Source organism: Pristiophorus japonicus, chromosome 4, assembly GCF_044704955.1.
Source record: "Pristiophorus japonicus isolate sPriJap1 chromosome 4, sPriJap1.hap1, whole genome shotgun sequence".
Lineage (NCBI taxonomy): Eukaryota > Metazoa > Chordata > Chondrichthyes > Pristiophoridae > Pristiophorus > Pristiophorus japonicus.
In genome coordinates, this window is record NC_091980.1 from 285293424 (window position 1) to 285315613 (window position 22190).

General features: G+C 47.9%; 1 pseudogene; it reads right to left on the reverse strand.

The window, feature by feature from the left end:
* Positions 1-19351: 19351 nt before the first annotated feature.
* Positions 19352-19553, reverse strand: LOC139263562 (U2 spliceosomal RNA; annotated as a pseudogene).
* Positions 19554-22190: the final 2637 nt, after the last annotated feature.

Consider the following 22190-nt stretch of genomic DNA (forward strand, 5'->3'; position numbering starts at 1 on the left):
CGCACTGAGCCTGCCACGGTAGGCGAATCATGGCCCAGTGATGAGAAGACTGCAGCATCCAGATAGATTTATATAGAGACTACAGCTGGAGCAACTAAGACTGTAATCTCTCTGACTGAGATGAATGAGGAGTATTTGATAGAGGTGTGCAAAATGATAAAAGAATGGATAAGGTAAACACAGATAGGTTATTTCCATTGATAGTTAAATCAAAGACAATGATCTCAATATTAAAGGGGGATATTAGTGCAATTTGTATATACAAAGAGTTACTGGAATTAATCAGAAAATAATTAAAAAGGCTAAGAGTACACCTGTGGCTCAGTCTTGAGTCAGAAGGTTGTGGGTTCAAGACCCACTCCAGAGACTTGAGCACAATGATCTAGGCTGACACTCCAGTGCAGTGCTGAGGGAGGGCGGCACTGTCAGAGGTGCCGTCTTTCATATGAGACGTTAAACTGAGGCCCTCTCTGCTCTCTCAGCTAGATCTAAAAGATCCCATGGCACTGTTTTGAAGAAGAGCATGGGCATTATCACCGTTGTCCTGGCCAATATAAATCCCTCAACCAACATCAATTAAAAAAAACTACCGAGGAGTTTCCCTGCTGTCTGTCGCAGGGGAAATCATTGCAAGAATCCTCCTCAATCGATTCCTCCCAGTGGCTTAAAAGCCCCTCCCAGAGTCACAGAGCGGATTCCGCCACTAAGGGACACAACGGATATGATCTTCACCGTGTGACAAATCCAAGAAAAATGTAGGGAGCAGCATCAACCTCTGCACATGGCTTTCTTTGACCTCATTAAGGCCGTCGACTCTGTCAAACGTGAGGGATTATGGAGTGTCCTTCTCAAATTCAGCTGCCCCCTAAAATTTGTCACCATCCCCCGCCTACTTCACAATGACATGCAAGCTGTGATTCTTACCAACGGATCCACCACAGACCCAATACAAATACAGACCGGGGTCAAGCAATGCTGTGTCACCACACTCCAGGGACTTCAGCACAAACGTCTAGGCTGACCCCCCAGGGCAGTGCTGAGGGTGTGCTGCATTGTCGGAGGTGCCGTCTTTCAGATGAGATGTTAAACCGAGGCCCTGTCTGCTCTCTCAGGTGGACGTAAAAGATCCCATGGCACTATTTTGAAGAAGAGCAAGGGAGATCGCCCTGGTGTCCTGGGGCCAATATTTACACCTCAATCAACATAACAAAAACAGATTATCTGGTCATTATCACATTGCTGTTTGTGGGAGCTTGCTGTGCACAAATTGGCTGCTGTGTTTCCTACATTACAACAGTGACTACACTTCAAAAAAATATATTTAATTGGCTGCAAAGCACTTTGGGATGTCCAGTGGTCATGAAAGGCTCTATATAAATGCAAGTCTTTCTTTATTTTTCTAATGGAATGCTGGCCTTGATATCTGGAGGACTAGAATACAAAGGGGTAGCAATTATGCTGCAGCTTTACAAAGTCCTGGTTAGACCACATCTGGAAAATGTGAGTAGTTCTAGGCACCCCAACTTAGGCCATATTGGCCTCGGAGGGAATGATACCTGGACTCCAAGAGTTAAATTGCTAGGAGAGATTACACAAACTAGGGTTGTATTCCCTGGAAGTTAGACAGTTAAGGGGTGATATGATTGAAGTTTTCAAGATATTAAGGGGAACTAGGGTAGATAGAGAGAAACTATTTCCATGTTTGGGGATTCGAGGCCTCGGGGGCTGTAATGTATGTATGCCTGGGCTTGCCTGCCACCAGGGGGAGCGACTGTCGGAGGTCATTGGGCCACAGACACACACGTGCAGCTCTTGTATATAAATAAAGCCTCCATGTTTAATCCTCACTTTGAGAGCTAATAAAGTAGAGTCAGGTCGCACCTGATTGAGTTCACGGTACTAAACCCATTGAATTATTGCACACGCAACAGGGGCATAGTGTAAGAATGTAGAGTCAGGCCTCTCAGGAGTGAAATTAGGAAACAATTCTACATGCAAAGGATGGTAGAAGTTTGAAACTCTCTTCTGCAAATGGCAGTTGATTTTCAATCTGAGATTGATAGCTTTCTGTTAACCAAAGGTATTAAGGGATATGGGCCAAAGATGGGTATGTGGAGTTAGGTCACAGATCAGCCATGATCTCATTGAATGGTGGGACTGGCTCGAGGAGCTGAATGGCCTACCCCTGTTCCTATGTTTCTACGTTTTTATGAAATACTTTGCCATAAGTGGTGATTGATGGTAAATTGATGATAGAAATTAGAAAAGTTTTGAATAATTACATAAAGAGAAGAATATACATGGGTACGGAGAGGAAAACGAGACTGAGGGGGGGAGGCACGGAGGATTAACGTAGGGAGAAATCAGGAAAATGGGGCTGTTTAAACTCAGCACCCAAGTGCGGCCTAAATTCAGTGCAGGCCAAAAGGGCTGAATGGCTCCAATCTACTTCTAAAATTTCTATGTTTCTATTCTTTTGCACGCAAAGAGTTGCTATTTTTGGCTGCTTTATTGGCTGCTTTATTGATGAGCCTTTAGAAAGTGCTACCAGATTTTTTGTGCGTTCCAAAAGCCATGAATTCACTTCCTCATCACTGCATCATGTAATCTAGGTGCATTTACACTTTGCACTGACGCTACCGTTCCCCTGGATACTCTTCCCGATGTCCGTAACCAATGCGTGTTGGCAAATGGCAGGCGAGCTGTCCATGATTTTTCCGTCCATTGAAATCACCTCTGCATAGTGTAAATGCAGGCTGGAGGACAGAGTCACCTTCTGCTCCTATCTGCAGTCAGTTCAGGCCTTAACACCGTCTTTACATTCAGTGTGAAGCTGAACGTATATAGGCACCCGCCAAAGAATTAGTCAGTAAAATAAGAGAAGTGGTTGAACACTAATCATTGCACAAGAACCTCATGGGTTCCCTGATGGCCCCCGCACTGAAATCAGCTAGCCTTTGTACTAGGTGAGCCAGGGAGACCAGAGAGGTCCTAGGTTTGTTCCCTGGTCTGCAATGAGTTGGCATGGGGTGCTACAAGTGGTCTCAACATCTGGGCAAGAGAGAAGCCAAATAAACAGATGGGGTTCTTTCTCCTGACTGCTATTCAGTGACTTGTGCTGCTGTATACTGCAACACATGGGTCAAACCCAAGTGGGGAGGACACCAATAAACTGCGCGTCCCATTCCCCTCGATCAGCAGCTGCATGTGAGGACCATCTAGCAGCACCGGGAGAAAGTAGGAATGGCACCGCATCATTATTCATCATCATCATAATAGGCAGTCCCTTGGAATCGAGGAAGACTCTAAAAGTGAGTTCTGAGGTGACTGTACTGTCCAATATGGGAATTACAGTCTCTGTCGCAGGTGGGACAGACAGTCATTGAAGGAAAGGGTGGTTGGGGAGTCTGGTTTGCCGCACGCTCCTTCCACTGCCTGCGCTTGTTTTCTGCATGTTCTCGGCGACAAGACTCGAGGTGCTCAGCGCCCTACCGGATGCTCTTCCTCCACTTAGGGCGGTCTTTGACCAAGGACTCCCAGGTGTTGGTGGGGATGTTTCATTTTATCAAGGAGGCTTTGAGAGCGTCCTTGAAACGTTTCCTCTGCCTACCTGGGGCTCACTTGCCGTGTAGGAGTTCCAAGTAGAGCGTTTGCTTTGGGAGTCTTGTGTCAGGCATGCGAACAACGTGGCCGCCCAACAGAGCTGGTCGAGTGTGGTCGGTGCTTCGATGCTGGGGATGTTGGCCTGATCGAGGACGCTAACATTGGTGCATCTGTCCTCCCAGGGGATTTGCAGGATCTTGCGGAGACATCGTTGGTGGTATTTCTCCAGCGATTTGAGATGTCTACTGTATATGGTCCAAGTCTCTGAGCCATACAGGAGGGTGGGTATCAATACAGCCCTGTAGACCATGAGCTTGGTGCCAGATTTGAGGGTCTGATCTTCGAACACTCTCTTCCTCAGGCGGCCGAAGACTGCACTGGCGCACTGGAGGCGGTGTTGAACCTCGTCGTCGAAGTCTGCCCTTGCTCATAATAGGCTCCCGAGGTATGGAAAGTGGTCCATGTTATCCAGGGCCATGACATGGATCTTGATGACTGGGGGGACAGTGCTGTGTGACGGGGTCAGGTTGGTGGAGGACCTTTGTCTTACGGATGTTTGGTGTAAGGCTCATGCTTTCGTATGCTTCAGTGAAGATGTTGACTATGACTTGGAGTTCAGTCTTTGAATGTGCGCAGACGCAAGCCTCGTCCACGTACTCTAGCTCGACGACAGAGGTTGGGACAGTCTTGGATCTGACCTGGAGACGACGAAAGTTGACCAGGTTCCCACTGGTTCTGTAGTTTAGTTCCACTCCAGCAGGGAACTTGTTGAGTCTGAGGTGGAGCACGGCAGCGAGGAAGATCGGGAAAGATCCGGCGACGTTGAGCCTTCGACCAACTTCAAAAACAGGTTTGGGCCTACCTCACGCGCAAGCCGTCCCTCCGGACCTCCCTTCCTCCGGCGACGACCTGGTCTCTCTTCTTACAACAATGGCTGTGGTCACTCTCATCTCTCTGACCTCTCCTTCTTCCACAAAATCATTATTGTACTTAACTACGGAGCACACTGACCATGACTCTGTCCTCCTCATGCTGTCAATTATGCCACTTTGGAGTGAGGTAAAAATGCCACACAATAACATATTGGTGACTGACTAGCTAAATGCCAAGCCACAGTTGGCAACATTTTCTTGCACTGATACCCACCATGGTAACGTTGCTGTCTCAGGAGGTGATACAAGTGGAGGTTTTCTGCATCGTGACGAAGCAATATAAACATTCCAGATGTACATTATTAGCAAAGCTGAAGTCAATACTAGCACACTGTGCATAGCCATCACAAACAGTTGGGCCAATTAATCCCAATGCACCATATAAATCCAACGAAACACTAAAAAAGTCTAACAAAAGGCACTGTGTGTTATACAACTCCATCGCAATACACTTACAGATCCTTGCAACTCTCTGTGCAAATCAATCAAAATGCACAGTGCAATCAATTGCAACAAAATGCACTCTGCAAAACATCATGTAATCTAAAGGACAAATCCATCGCAACACACCATGCAATCCCAACAAACTGCAGCATACAACCCCAATAAAGTGCATGGTGCAAATTCGTTACAAAACACTGTACAGATCTAATGAAATTGTAACGTACCATGAAAGCACATTGCAACACATTGTTGCAAAATTACCAAAATATTTTGTGTAAATTGAACAATGTATCACACAAACATGTTGCTCTACACCATGCAATTCTAACAATATTCAACATGTGGTTCCAATCAAATTCACTGTGTTAATCCATCACATTCGAAGCAACATAGCATGCAAATATTTCACAATGCATCATGGAAGCACATTGTAATGTAGCATATAAATCCATCAACAATATATCAAGCATCTCCAACTAAACATACCATACAAATACAATAAAACGCATTGTGTTATCCCACCATAACACACCATGCAAATACATTATAACACACCGTGCCAATCCAATTAAACACACGATGCAAATCCAATGTAATGCTCCATATAATAAATACACTGTGCAAACACATTGCAACATACTGTGCAAAAGCAACAAGACACACCATGTAAATACAATGCAACAGGCCATGCAAATTCAATGCAACATAATGTACACATGTAGGTCCTGGAATTTCTGCAATACTTCTACTGGTCTTCTGCTGTAAAAGTGTTGAAAGCCTGACCGAAAAAAAGGGGTGGGGGGGGGAGGCGGGGGGGGGGGTGGTGGAGGGTTGCGGTACTGATTAAAGAAAATATTACAGCGGTGAGGAAGGATGATATGTTAGAAGTGTCATGTATGTAACCACAATGCATCACCACTGTATTACTGTATACACTCAACCTAGATGCACACCTTGACCACAAGGGATGAACTTATGGGAGACACTCCTTACCTGATCACACAGGTATAAAAAGGGAGGTCCCACGCAGGGTCTGCGTTTTTGGAGTCCTGTGAACAAAGAGTTAAGGTCACAGAGTGACCTTGTCCCCAGAATGTGCCTCGTGTGGTTTCATACTGTAGAGTAAGGACTTTACATTGGCGACGAGAAACGGGAATTCACAACCCACGAGAATGGCCACCGGTAGCACAGAGGAACGGTACTGTGTTGGGGAAGACTGGGACGATTTTGTCGAGAGGCTTCAGCAAAGCTTCGTTACGAAAGAATGGCTGGGGGATGCAGCGGCCGACAAGCGAAGGGCTCATCTTTTGACCAGCTGTGGGCCAAAGACTTATGCACTCATGAAGGACTTACTAGCACCCAAAAAGCCGGCCGACAAAACCTTTGAAGAACTTAGCAAATTGATCGGGGAGCACCTCAAACCGGTGAGTAGCATACATATGGCCCGACACAGATTCTACACCCACCGACGTCGTAAAGGACAGAGCATACCGAACTTCATAGCGGACCACCAATGTTTGGCCAGCCTCTGTAAGTTCACAGACGCCTGCAGGGGGGAGATGCTAAGGGACTTCTTTATCGAGGGCATCGGTCATGCGGGAATTTTACGCAAATTAATTGAGACCAAGGATTTGACCTTGGAAGCGGCAGCGTTGATGGCTCAAACTTTCGTGGCGAGGGAGGAAGAGACGAAAATAATATACGCACGCAATTCTGCCTCTAATGCGGCGATGGATCAGGGAGTCAACATCATCAATGCGACTCAGAGCTCCGCAGGCAGGCAGGGGCAGTCCGACACTCCCCAGGCAGCAATAGACCCCAGAGTAGGACTTCAACAGAGACAATGGCAGGCTGAACGGACATTCAATGCGGCCAGGGATGGGGCCATTGACACCCACCAATAGGGTACTTAAGAGCAGTCAAAGGGACAGTCAGCGCGGAATGCCTGGCCATAGTCCCTTTGTTCCCAACAATGGAAACTTTAACTCATGCTGGAGGTTTGGGGGAAAACACTCAGCTAGATCTTGCAGATCTCCAACAGTTTGTCTGCAAGAACTGCAATCTCAGTGGCCACTTAGCTCGAATGTGCAGGAAGTCTACAACCAGACTAATATATGAGGCGGATGGACCAGAAGAGGGTTCTTTGAGGCAGGATGACTTTTGGGGCAAATCGATGAACGCCAAGGTTCAGCGGGTCCATGTGGTGAATATTCATAGTTCATACACCAAAATGCTACCAATGATGATGAGGGTTTTATTAAATGGTATCCCAGTACACATGGAGCTGGACACTGGGGCCAGCTAGTCACACATGGGCGTTCAGCAATTTGAGAAGCTATGGCCACTTAAAGCCAGTAGACCCAAATTAGCACATATTGAGACACAATTACAGACGTACACTAAAGAAATCATTCCGGTGCTAAGCAGTGCAATGTTGGCTGTCACACACAATGGGGTAGTGAATCGGCTGCCACTCTGGATTGTCCCGGGCGATGGTCCCACACTGTTGGGGAGGAACTGGTTAGCCGAGATGAACTGGAAATGGGGGGATGTTCACGCAATGTCATCTGTGGAGCAAAGTTCGTGCTCACAAGTCCTACAACAATTCGATTCACTATTCCAATCTGGCGTCGGGACTTTCAAAGGCACTAAAGTAATGATACACATCACCCCAGACGCCAGGCCAGTGCACCACAAAGCCAGAGCGGTGCTGTATGTGATGCGGGAAAAGATCGAGAGCGAATTGGACCGGCTGTTGAGAGAGGACATCATCTCGCCTGTTGAGTTCAGCGACTGGGCGAGCCCCATCGTTCCTGTCCTAAAAGTGGATGGCTCTGTCAGGATCTGTGGCGACTACAAGGCCATCATCAATCGGGTGTCCCTACAAGATCAATACCTGCTCCTGAGAGCGGAGGACCTCTTTGCCACGCTGGACCTCACTTCAGCCTTAAGGACCCAGGAACTGGCCGACGAATCTAAACTACTGACCACCATCACCACGCACAAGGGACTTTTCGTTTATAACAGTTGCCAGTTTGGCATTCGATCAGCGGCCACGATTTTTCAACGAATCATGGAAAGCCTGCTTAAATCCATTCCTGGAACGATCGTATTCCAGGACGACATCCTCATCATGGGTCGAGACACTGAGGAACAGCTCCAAAACCTGGAGGAGGTGCTTCGCCGACTGGACCGGGTAGGCCTGCGACTCAAGAAGTCTAAATGTGTGTTTCTTAGCTCCTGAGGTTGAGTTTCTGGGCAGGTGGCTTGCTGCAGATGGGAGTCGGCCCACCGAATCCAAAACATAGGCGATTCGACGAGCACGAGCACCCAGGCCCTGCAACACATCAGAGTTGCATTCATTCCTGGGACTGTTGAACTATTTCGGGAACTTTCTGCCGAACTTGAGCACGTTGTTGGAGCTGCTACACATGCTCCTGCATAAGGGTTGCGATTGGTTTTGGGGGGACTGTCAGGAACGGGCTTTTGATCGGGCGCGAAACTGACTTTGTTCAAAGAAGTTATTGGCCCTGTACGACCCCTGTAAAAAATTGTTCTGACATGTGATGCATCGTCCTATGGGGTTGGGTGTGTGTTGCAGCAGAGCAATGCTGAGGGTCAACTACAACCTGTGGCTTATGCCTCCAGGTCACTCTCTCAAGCAGAACGGGGAGATGGGATGGTCGAGAAGGAAGTGCTTGCATGTGTCTATGGTGTAAAAAAAATGTATCAGTACCTCTTTGGTAGAAAGTTTGAATTAGAGACAGACCACAAGCCATTAACATCCCTGTTGTCAGACAGCAGGGCTATCAATGCCAACGCATCAGCTCGCAAACAGCGATGGACTCTCACGCTGGCTGCTTATGACTACTCCATCCGGCACCTGCCCAGCACTGAAAATTGTGCTGTCGTGCTCAGAAGGCTTCCACTGGCCACCACTGAGGGGGCAAAGCGCCGAGATGGTCATGGTTGTCGATGCATTTGACAACGCAGGCTCCCCCATCACAGCCCACCAGATCAAAATTTGGACAAACAGAGATCCCCTCCTATCCCTGATTAAGGATTGGGTGCCTGCACACGGAGCGTGCCCTGAGGAGGTCAGACCGTTCCACAGCCAGATGGATGAGCTCTCCATCCAAGCCGACTGCCTACTATGGGGCAGCCGGGTAGTTATGCTCCAGAAGGGCAAGGAGGCATTCATCAGGGAACTCCACAGCGAGCACCCAGGCATTGTGATGATGAAGGCCATTGCCCGGTCACACGTTTGGTGGCCTGGAATTGATTCAGACCTGGAACACTGTGTTCGCAGGTGCACAATGTGTGCCCAGCTGGGTAATGCCCCCAGGGAGGCCCCGCTCAGCCCATGGCCCTGGCCCACCAGGCCATGGTCACGCATTCATATTGACTACGTGGGCCTGTTCATGGGTAAGATGTTCCTTATTGTGGTAGATGCGGACTCGAAATGGATAGAATGCATCATTCTGCATTCATGCACGTCATCCACCACCGTGGAAAGCCTACGTGCGATCTTTGCAACCCATGGCTTGCCGGACATCCTGGTTAGTGATAATGGCCCATGTTTCACAAGCTACGAATTCTGAGAGTTTATGTCGGGCAATGGCATCAACCACGTCAGGACTGCGACGTTCAAGCCGGCCTCCAATGGCCAGGTGGAATGTGCGGTCCAAATCACTAAACAAGGTATGCTCAGGATTCAAGGACCCTCCCTACAATGCCGCCTATCGTGTCTCCTGCTGGCCTATAGATCCCGACCGCACTCGCTTACGGGGGTCCCGCCCACAGAGCTACTAATGAAACGGACACTCAAAAGTCGGTTGTCCCTCATTCACCCAGTCCTGACCGACATAGTTGAAGGCAAGCGCAAGTCACAAAACGAGTACCATGACCATAATTCGAGGGGGAGATGTATAGAAATAAATTATCCTGTATTCGTCCTCAATCACGCCATGGGGCCCAAATTGACAAATTGAGGGCACTGTAATTGACAAAGAGGGGAATAGGGTCATCGTGGTAAAACTCAACAATGGTCAGATATGCCGTAAGCATCTGGACCAAGTAAAAAAAAGGTTCAGCATGGACACGGAGGAACCTGAAGAAGACCATGAGATGGAGCTCACACCACCGCCAGTGAACGAGCAACAAGAGCAATCAGAAGAATGCACAGTCCCTGAGGTCAGCCCGGACAGGCCGGAAGCACCACAGGTGACAGACACACACGTCAGTGTCCAACATCCAGATTTCCAACTGCGGCGCTCCACGAGGGAGCGTAGACCACCTGAAAGACTAAACCTATGATCCCAATAAGACTTTGAGGAGGGAGGTGATGTCATGTCACAGGAGCATCCAGTCGTGCCCCGGTAACTGCCCCCAAAGGAAGTGGAGTGTGGGAAATTGCACTCCGCTTCCATTGAGGGGTGGTAAGGCCAATTCTGCGGCGGGAGCAGGACTTCCACACTGGGGGCTAAAATTCCCTGCCCCAGAAGGTTACCGCCCCCAAGATGGGAGCCTGTGCGGGGAGGCAGAGGGAAGTTGAGGGGAGATGGGGGCGGGGGATGGAGGGAAGAGTGGTGGAGGTGGGGGGTGGAGAAACCCAGGCCGGGGGACAGGAGGGGCCACATTGCAGCGGAGGTTTGGGGGGGGCGAAGTGTGTTGGAGGGGCGGACCTGGGGGCTCTGTGCCTCGGTGCGGGGAGTGTTCAGAGTGGGGTGGACGGGTTGACTACGCAGATGGCGGTTGGTGGATGTGGTGTGGTTGGCGTCGCGGGAGCGTGGCTCCGGGTGGCCGGGGCTGGGGGCTCTACATCAGCGGGTGTTCGGCATTTGGGAAAGATTCTGATGGGATGGGGAGGGTTGGGTGCGGGGGGAGTGTCCCCGGTGTTGGGTGGGTCCGGAGCCGGGGGCAGGGGGCACGCTCTTGGGATGGGGGGTGGGCTGTTTGGGGCTGGGATTGGGAGAGACTTCTTCACTCGGGGAGTTGTTGGCCTGTAGGGTTCCCTGCCGTGCAGAGTTGTTGATGCCAGTTCGTTGGATGTGTTCGGGAGGGAGTTGGATGTGGTCCTTACAGCTGGGGGGGGTCGGGGGGTGTGGGGGGAAGGTGCTGGGGTGGGTGATCAGCCATGATCTTGTTGAATGGCGGTGCAGGCTTGAAGGGCCGAATGGCCTACTCCTGCACCTATTTTCTATGTTTCTATGTTTCTATGTTTCTATGTATGTAACCACAATGTAACACCACTGTATTACTGTGTCCACTCAACCTAGATGCACACCTTGACCACAAGGGGTGAACTTGTGGGAGACACTCCTTACCTGATCTCACAGATATAAAAAGGGAGGTCCCACGCAGGGTCCGCATCTTTGGAGTCCTGTGAATAAAGAGTTAAGATCACAGAGTGACCTTGCCCCAGAATGTGCCTCGTGTGGTTTCATACTGTAGAGTAAGGACTTTACAAGAGGGATCATCAAATGAGGCCATATGGGTCAAATTGAAAAATAAAAAAGGGTTGATCACACTGCTGGGCGTGCATTATAGACCCCCAAACAGTGGGAGGGAGATAGAGGAACAAATATATAGGCAAATTGTTGGGCAGTCCAAAAGCCATAGTGTAGTAAACCATAGGGTAGTAATAGTAGGGACTTTTAACTCTCCAAATATTGATTGGGACAAATTTAGTGTGAAGGGTATAGAGGGTGCGGAATTCTTGAAATGCATTCAAAAGAACTTTTTTAGTCAGTATGCAGCAAGCCCAACACGAGAGGGTGCGGTCTTGGATTCAGTTTTGGGGAATGAAGCTGGGCAGGTTGACGCGGTATTAGTGGGAGAGCACTTGGGTGCCAGTGACCATAATTCAGTCAGATTCAAGTTGGTTATGGATAAGGACAAGAATAGGCCTGGAATAAAAGTTCCGAATTCGGGAAGAGCTAATTTTGCAAAGTTAAGGAGTGATTTGGCCATGGTGGACTGGAAACAGCTACTTGTGGGTAAATCAGTGTCGGAACAGTGGGAGGCATTCAAGGAGGAGGTCTGGAAGGCTCAGGCCAAACATGTGCCCTTAAATAAAAAGGCTGGGAAAAATAAATCTAGAGCCCTCGGATGTCTAGGGACTTACAGGGGAGGATTAAGAAAAAAAGGGACGCTTATGTCATATATCAACGGTTAAATACTATAGAATCTTTAGAGGATTGTAGAAAGTTAAGAGGCAAAACTAAAAAGGATATTAGGAATGCTAAGAGAGAGCACGAGAAATTCTTGGCCAGTAAAATTAAGGAAAACCCTAAGATGTTCTGTAAATATATTAAGAGTAAGAGGGTGACTAAAGAAAGGGTGGGGCCTATTAGAGACCATGAGGGTAATCTTTGTGAGGAGGCAGAAGATGTTGGGAGGGCTCTTAACGAATACTTTGCATCTGTTTTCACAAAGGAAAGGGGCAATGCAGATACTGCTATCGAGGAGGAGTGTGATATTCTGGATGAAATAAATATAGTGACAGAGGAAGTATTAAGTGGTTTAGCAGCTTTGAAAGTAGATAAGTCCCTAGGCCCGGATGAAATGCATCCCAGGCTGTTGAGCGAAGTAAAAGAGGAAATAGAAGAGGCCTTGACCAGCATTTTCTACTCATCTTTGGATCTGGGCATGGTGCCGGAGGATTGGAAGACTGCTAATGTAGTGACCTTGTTTAAGAAGGGAGAAAGGGATAGGCCGAGTAATTAGAGGCCTGTCAGCCTAACCTCAGTGATGGGAAAATTATTGGGAAAAATCCTGAAAGAAAGGATAAATCTGCATTTGGAAAGGCAAGGATTAATTAGGGACAGTCAGCACCAATTTGTTCAGGGAAGATCGTGTCTGACTAACCTGATTGAATTTTTTGAGGAGGTAACGAAGAGGGTTGATGAGGGTAGTGCATACGATGTAGTATATATGGACTTTAGCAAAGCTTTTGATAAGGTCCCACATGGTAGACTGGTCATGAAGGTTAAAACCCATGAAAAGTGTCAAGTTGGATCCAAAATTTTCTTGGAATAGGAAGCAAAGGGTAATGATTGATGGATGTTTTTGTAACTGGAAGGATGTTTCCAGTGGGGTTTCGCAGAGCTCAGTACTGGGTCCCTTGCTTTTTCTGGTATATATCAATTATTTAGATTTGAATATAGGGAGTATGATTAACAAGTTTGCAGACGGCACTAAAATTGGCTGTGTGGTTGATAATGAAGTGGAAAGTCATGGGCTGCAGGAGGATATCAATCTGCTGGTCAGGTGGGCAGAGCTGTGGCAAATGGAATTTAATTCAGAGAAGTGTGAGGTGATGCACTTTGGGAGGGCTAATAAGGAAAGGGTATACACATTAAGCAGCAGGCCACTTAATAGTATAGATGAATAAAGGGACCTTGGAGTGCTTGTCCACAGATCTCTGAAAGTAGCAGGCCAGGTGGATAAGGTGGTTAAGAAGGCATACGGAATGCTTGCCATTATTGGCTGAGACATAGAATTTAAGAGCAGGGAGGTTATGCTTAAATTGTATCATACTTTGGTTGGGCCATAGCTGGAGTATTGCGTGCAGTTCTGGTCGCCATATTATAGGAAAGATGGGATTGCACTGGAGAGGGTGCAGAGGAGATTTACTAGGATGCCGCCTGGAATGGAGAATCTTAGTTATGAGGACAGATTGGATAGGCTGGGTTTGTTCTCATTGGAACAGAGGAGGTTGAGAGGAGACCTCATTGAGGTGTACAAAATATTGAGGGGCCTGGACATAGTGGATAGTAAGGGTCTATTTCAGGTGGAGATGTCTATTATGAGGGGGCATAGTTTTAAGGTGATTGGTGAAAGGTTTAGAGGGGATTTGAGGGGGGACTTCTTTACGCAGAGGGTTGTGGGGATCTGGAACTCGCTGCCTGGAAGAGTGGTGGATGCAGAAACCCTCACCACTTTTAAGAGATGGTTGGATGGGCACTTAAAGTGCAGTATCCTGCATGGTTACGGACTTGGAGCTGGTAATTGGGATTAGACTGGATGACCTTTTGTTGGACAGAGCAGATATAATGGTAAGTACTGCAGGGAATATAAATATGGCCAGGGTGATCTCCTGGACTAGTTTCGATTGCCTGGATGGATAGAGAGGAATTTTCCCAGATTTTGTTCTCCCTAAATTGGCCTGGGTTTTTATCTGACTTTTGCCTCTCCCAGGAGATCACATGGCTCTGGTTGGGGTGGAGTGTAGAATGTTTCAGTATAAGGGGTGTTGCAGTTGTGGTGAAGCGGATTGTTTGGGCTGGATGCTCTTTGCCTTTCCGTAATTGTTCATATGTTTGTATGTAAACATTAGGGCTGCTGACCAAGGGCCATGTGGCTCTTTGAAGGCCGGCGTGGACATGATGGGCCGGAATGGCCTCCTTCTGCGCTGTAAATTTCTATGCTTCCATGTTTCTAACTTCCGGGAAACAGCATTTCCAGCCATTTATGGAGTTTCTCTGGGAGTTCGTCTATCCTGCCACCAGGTTAATGGAGGGAGGTCGGTGGAAAGAGAGACTTCCATTTATATAGCACCTTTCATGACCACCGGACGTCTCAAAGCGCTTTACAGCCAATGAAGTACTTTTGAAGTGTAGTCACTGTTGTAATGTAGGAAACGCAGCAGCCAATTTGCGCACAGCAAGCTCCCACAAAAAGCAATGTGATAATGACCAGATAATCTATATTTTTTTTAGTAATGTTAATTAAGGGATAAATATTGACCAGGACACCAGGGAGAACTCCCCTGCTCTTCTTTGAAATAGTGCCATAGGATCTTTTACATCAACCTGTTAGGGTCTAGCATCCCATCTGAAAGACAGCTTCTCCGACAGTGCGCACTCCTTCAGGATAGCACTGGAGTGTCAGCCTAGATTCTGTAGTGTATGAAATGGTATAATGAACTCCATTCTGTGAGCCAGTGACTAGGTGTAACCTGGTCAGTCTTTAATAGCTTCCAGAAGGGAAGAAACAAAGGTGAAGTTCAGATTATATACCGGGCCCAGCACGAGTGTGCTTATGACCGTAGGACCTCTGACGGTAGTGCCCCCTGGTGGTGGGCAGGCCTTATGTACATACATTACATAATTCCCCCCCCAGTTCTTGGCACAAGTCCATATTACAAATTCAGACGATCCGGAGCCCTTCGCTCACTGGTTGACTGTATCAGAACAATCCCAGTGCTTTCCGAGTCTCTCACGGCTTGGGGCTGGAAGTTGACCACAGTGGGTTCTTCTGATGGCTGGACGTGAGTTGGTTGGTCATCTAAGCTCGCGGTGTCTTCTTCTAACTGTTCCGGTTCGTCATTGTGTCTTAGCTTGATTTGATCAATGTGTTTCCTGCACATCTGCCCATTCTTCAGCTTAACCATATACACCCAGTTACCCTCCTTATCCGTAACATTGCCCGGGAGCCACTGGGCCCTTGACCATGGTTAAGTACTTACACTGAGTCATTTACAGATATGTCGCGTGACACTGTGGCATGGTCGTGATACCACTACTGGCGTTGACGTCGGGTTTCGACATGATCGTTAAGGTCAGGTTGGACTAGAGAGAGACTGGTTTTGAGGCCTCTCTTCATCAATAGTTCTGCAGTTGGGACCCCGGTGAGCATGTGTGGCCTTGTCCTATAACCGAGCAGTATGCGTGACAGGCGTATCTGCAAGGAACTGTGAGTTACGTGTTTCAGGCTCTGCTTGATGGTTTGAACTGCCCACTCCGCTTGACTATCGGACGCGGGTTTGAACAGGGCTGACCTCACGTGTTTTATGCCGTTGCGTTTCATGAACTCTTGAAACTCCAGGTTCATGAAACACAGTCCATTGTCGCTGTCAATGATATCTGGCAGACCATGTGTGGCAAACATGGCTCTCAGGTTCTCAATGGTGGCAGTGGAAGTGCTGGATGACATGATCACACATTCTATCCATTTGGAGTATGCATCCACCACCACAAAAAACATTTTACCGAGGAAGGGGCCCGCAAAGTCAATGTGGATTCTAGACCATGGTTTGGATGGCCATGACCACAGACTGCTGGGGATGGATTTCAATAGGCTCTCCATGTTTCTCTGAAATATGGCTGCTGCCGAAACGAATGCCAAAAGGGTACCTGTTGTAAATAATCAGTCCTTTGTGCGTGTTGATGCACGTAAGTTTCTTTGATGATTCAACCAGTTCCTATGGCATGTAGGCCAATGTTAGATCCAATTTGGTGAACGATTTTCCCCCGGCTAGCATTGCAAACAAGTCATCAGCTTTCGGTAGCGGATAGTGATCTTGTTTCGAAACTCGGTTGATCGTAACATGATAGTCTCCACAAATCCTGACCGTGCCGTTGCTCTTTAACATCGGAACAATGGGATTGGCCCATTCATTAAATTCGACCAGTCAGATGACCCCCTCGCGTTTTAGCCTGTCCAATTCGAGCTCAACCTTTTCTCTCATCATGTGCGGGACCACCCTGGCTTTGTGATGGATGGGCCTTGCGTCTGGGCCAAGGTGAATCTGCACCTTGGCTCCCTTGAAGCTGCCAATTCCCGGTTCAAACAGTGAGGGAAATATGCTTAGCACTTGAGCACACAAATCATCATCTGCTGATGACAAAGCTTTGATATCGTACCATTTCCATTTTATTTTCTCGAGCCAACAACTGCCAAATAACGACGGGCCATTACCCGGGATAATCCATAACGGTAGATCATGAACCGCTCCCTCGTACGACACTCTTACTGTTACATTACCGATCACTGGTATGAGCTCTTTGGTGTAAGTACGCAACTTTGCATTTATCGGACTCAGCTTGGGTCTCTCTGCCTTGGTCTCCCTCAGCTTTTCAAAAGTCCTCTGGCTTATTATCGATTGACTTGCACCCGTGTCTAATTCCATGGATACCGGCACGCCGTTTAATTTTACCTCCATCATTATCGGTTGGCTCTTTGTTAAGAATGCATGGATGCTATACACTTCCCCCTCGGAGCTCTCAAATGGCTCGGGCTGCATCGCCAGATCCACGCTGAATTGATCCACGTGGTACGTCGCAGCTCGCTTGCGAAGATGCCAGTCTTCGCACACCCTCTGCATACATACTGCCTGAAGCGACACTGATGGGGTCGGTGATTGCCCCCGCGAAGCCAACACGTTGAGCTCGGATTTGCGCCCAATGGCGGGCTTTGAGCGGCTCCCGTTCTCGCATACACAGTCGAGTAAGCCTCGATGGCGAACTTTGAGTGGCTCCCAGTCTTGCAGATGCAGTCGAGTAGGCCCTGCCATGTACAGCTCTGCTGGTCGTCGATACAATTTTGTACACAGTATTTGCCGTGGAGTTCCTGTTTTGTCGCGATATCTGCTTCATGCTTGTCTGCGTGGACACGCAAGCCTGGATGATGGTGATGACCTTGCTGAGGTTCCTGTCTCCACAGCCAGCAGCTTACTTAAGATCGCCTCGTGGTTGACCCCGATCACGAAAAAGTCACGCAGCATGTCTTCCAACGTGGGCCCAAGTTTGCAAGGCCCTGCAACAAATGCCGCTACGTCCTGGCCTTCTGGACGAACGTGCATATAGAAGCAATGTCTGGCTATGAGGATTCCTTCCGTATGTTTAAAGTGTTCCAGAACTAGAGCACACAATTCTTTGTAATCCTTTTCTGTAGGAAGAGTGGGTGAGAGCAGATTCTTGATGAGTGCATAGATCCTGGGGCCACAGATGGTGAGAAGAACTGCCCTGTGCTTCTCTGCATCCTCGTGTTTGTTTAGGTTGTTTGCCACGAAATACTGGTCAAGACGATCCATGAAATCTCCCCAATCCTCTCCCTCATTGAATCTCTCGAGAATTCCATCAGTACTCGATCGTGTTGTGCTCGCCATACTTTTGCGTGGATTCATATTTGCCTCGTCGCCAGTTGTAGTGTATGAAATGATACAATGAACTCCGTACTGTGAGCCAGTGACTAGGTGTAACCTGGTCAGTCCTTAATGACTTCCAGAAGGGAAGATAAAAAGGTGAAGTTCAGATTATATACCGGGCCCAGCACGAGTGTACCTATGACCCTAGGATCTCTGATGGTAGTGCCCCCTGGTGGTGGGCAGACCTTATGTACATACATTACAGATTCCTGTGCTCAAACCTCTGGAGTGGGGCTTGAACCCACAACCTTCTGACTCAGAGGAGAGGATGCTACCAACTGAGCCACAGCTGACACACGTAACCTCATGGATTCTCAAAGTCCCAATGTAAAGCAGCAATGGAATTAATCTAATGAACAGTGCAAATCCATCACAACAAACTGTGCAAAAGCAACACAATGCACTGTGAAAATCCAATGAACATGTCTATGTTTAGCCGAAGCAATAAACCATGCAAATTCAGCAAATTTACCATGCAAATCCAATGAAATTCAATGTACCAAGTGAGTGAAATACAATGTCCAAATCTGATGAAATGCAATATAATAATCTAATGAAACACAGCATACCAATCCAATAATACAATGTATAACTACAGTTAAACACGCCATACAAATCCAATGAAACACACCCAGTGCAAATCAAATGAAACGCACTGCAGAATTCCAATGAAATGCACCATACATATCCCATGAAATGTGCTGTATAAATCCAGTGAAACACATCATACTGTAGGATTATTTATGACTTTCACACCTCCCACAATAGGTGTTAGAGTAGGGATTCTTATACCTGAATCTGCCTTAACAGAAAACTACACAGATACACTATTTCTCACAGAGGTCTTTTATTTAACCACTAACACACTGTTTAAATTAGGAACACAACTAGACCTGTCCTGAAGTCTTCAAGTGCCCCAGTTGGCCAAACTGATGATCACTTGACGTCTGTTGAAATTTTTAGACATCTTCTCTTCGTTGGACCAGGACATGTTTGTCCTGGTTGACTGCAGTAAAAAAAACTAGGTATTGTGTCAGTTCTTATATTTTTTTGTGCTCAGATTCTTCTCCTGGCTCTTACATGTACACCTCAATGATTGTCTCACTCAAGCATGGCTTTTCCCCTTGTTGTTCATGATTGGTTCAAAGTTTAGTGGGGTTACTTCATCATGCGAGTCACTTGTTGAAGTTTAATGAGGGTGATATCTCAAGACAGTGCTGGTCGATTCCACTGGTTGCATAGCAACTCCAGATTTGTCCTTGGCGACAACTGCTCTGTGAATAATGTCTGTTAAAAATGTTCCACATATTCCTGTTCTCAACTTGCATTTTAATGCGGCTTAGCCAATCTTTCCAATTCTTTGTCAAATCACAAACGCCAGAGGTCACCTTACACACATCAAGGATCACTCTGCGCCAATGCTCTTAGCCAAAAGGCCGAGAGCCACTGCACTGTTCCTGGAAGTACTGCAATACCAGGATCGTGCCATGGAGGTGGATGGGTCAATCCACCCCACCCACCTCCTATTTCCAAAAAGCATAGGAGAATCACCTTCCTGATCCAGGGAGAACCACTTTGGGGTCATGGTTACTCCCCTGTCAGGTCAGTTACGCATGACCTTAGCCAAAAGGCCGAGGGGAGAAATTCGGCTGGTTTGCGCCTCCCAATTAGTGCCTGTGGGGGATGGTAATGGGTCGCTAAGGGTTTATCGACCGGGCATGGTGATTTCACCGATGCCCACGAACTTCCCTGGAAGTTTTGCGCTGCCGCTAACACTTACCGCCTCGCTCTCTTGTGCCTCATAGATCGTGACATCATCTGGTGCGCAGCACCCTGGATGTTATATTCGCCCCCGCTCCCTTCAGCATCGTTAGCGTTAACAACGGCAGCATTATCACCTCGGCTGGCTGCTTGTCAAATTATATTTAAAGGCACTGATGGTCAGGTAGGGCAAAATTGATTTCTCTCTCCATTTGACCGTGCAATTCCTTAGCCCTGCACTGTCTTAGAATGCTTGGGGCTGCTATGCACGTGGCACAGGGAAGGAGCCTGGAGAGATGGCAGCACTGCACTGAACATTGCTCAGCGGTCTGCTGCTACCGCCCCCTCACACGCTTTAAGACATAAGAACATAAGAAATAGGAGCAGGAGTAGGCCATTTGGCCCCTTGAGCCTACTCTGCCATTCAATAAGATTGTTATGTTCAGAATAACTCCACAAGACTGTATTGTAAGCTCAAACTGTTGTGACCTTGGTCTCTTTAGTGTGACTCCAGAATGAGGAAGCAGCATGGTAGATTATCTTTTATACCTGTTTGTCCAGTGTGCACAGGTGACCCTTAGGTCTCCCACAGGTGTGCCCCCCTGGTGGCAAGTCTTATATATTGGTGAGGTTTACATACATACATAACATCACTCCCCCCCCCCCCCTGCCCAAAGTCTTATGTACTTTATTTACAAGTTGAGGCGACCTGGTGCTCTGCGTTCCCGGGCCGATCGCCTGAGTTGAAGTCCTGGCATGGGTGAGTTGGTGGGTCCATCCTCATGGTTGACAACGAGGTCGATTGTGTTAGTGGGTCACTGGGGACCAGGTTCTTTCATAGTGGTTCCTGATTATCTGCAGTTAGCAGTTTGGTCTGGTCCAAGTGCTTTCTGCATTTGCCCATTACATGGTTTCACAACAAACACTCCATTTTCATCACAAACACTCCATTCCCCTCTTTGGCTAATACAGTGCTAGCAGCCCATCTGGGGCCATGAACATGGTCTACATCATTTATTCTGATGTCACGTGGAGGAGCCATGCGATCATGGTACATTCTCTGCTGATAGCATACAGAAGGCTCAGTTCTGAGTGTTTCTGTCCGGTGACTGCTTAGCACCCGGGATAGCCGGGTCTGTAGGGAGTCGATTGTGACACGTGTGGTGCTTGGCTTTATGATTTGGGCTGCTCGCTCCAGGCTATTGTCACTGACCCTAAGGTCTGGCAAGCTAACGATGGCCGATATGGCCTTGAGACTTTCAGTAGTGGTGGGAGGCTGCATGCTCCCCGTGGATCCTGGGCCATGGTATGGAGGCGCCGGACCACCGACTGTGTGTAGCCTCCTTGCCTTTCTTTGAAATGTTGCAGGGTTGCCCCATAGGGGGCAATCTGATGGGATGAGCATTTCGTCTTTGCGACGGATAAGCTGCAACATCCCGTCTAGCGGTTTGCCGTTAGCAGGCGGTAACGTGGGATCCTGGCTGGTCCAGGTTCTAAACTGAGGAGTCATTACGGTTGACCCCTCGCTCTCTAGCACTTCCATAACACCGAGCAGGTCTGCGGGCTGTGCTGTGTCCACACCAGTGGTGGGCAACGGTAGCCAACTGAGGGCATCAGCACCGTTCTCAGTGCTTGGCCCGTGGCGGATCATGTTACAGTGCACAGACAGTGTTAGACATATTCGAAACAAAGCATTGATAACAGTGCCTCTGCTCTCCAAAAACTGTGAGATTGGCAGCTTGTCTGACTCGAGCAAATATTGGGACACTCTTTGGTATGTCTCTTTTGTCCCATGAACGCAGGTAATTGGATACATGTACAACCAGTTGCGGCTCGCCCGCTATTTTGGCTTGCTGTACAACACACCCGACCCCGTGTGATAGCATATCACTTGCTACAAATACTTTGTTAGATACATATACAACTGATTGGGGTTCGCCCACTACTTTGGCTTGCTGTACAACACGCCCGACCCCATGTGATAAAACATCACATGCTACAAGTACTTTGTCACATATTTGACTGGTTGGTGTTCGCCTGCTACTTTGGCTTGTTGTAAGGTACCCCCGACCCCATATGATAATGCATCATTAGCCGTGAAAGAGCACTCACATGGGTTACACAGTGCAAACTGTCATGTATTCAACTATCATTGTAACCCATGTATAAGCTGACCTAAGTTGTACACCTTGAGAACATTGACCACAAGGGGGTGAACTTGTGGGAGACACTCCTAACCTGGACTTTCAGGTAGAAGAGGGAAAGCTCCACCCACCTTCATCACTTGAGGTCTTGGTAATAAAGGTAACTGGTCACAGAGTGACCTTCTCTCAAGTATGGGCCTCGTGTGCATTTATACTGAAAAGTAAGGACATATCATTGGCGACGAGAAACTGGGATTTAAACCACGTGAGCATGGCCACTAGCAGCACAGAAGAGAGGTACTGTGAAGGTGATGATTGGGATGACATAATTGAGAGACTACAGCAAAGGTTTGTCACTAAGGAATGGTTGGGACA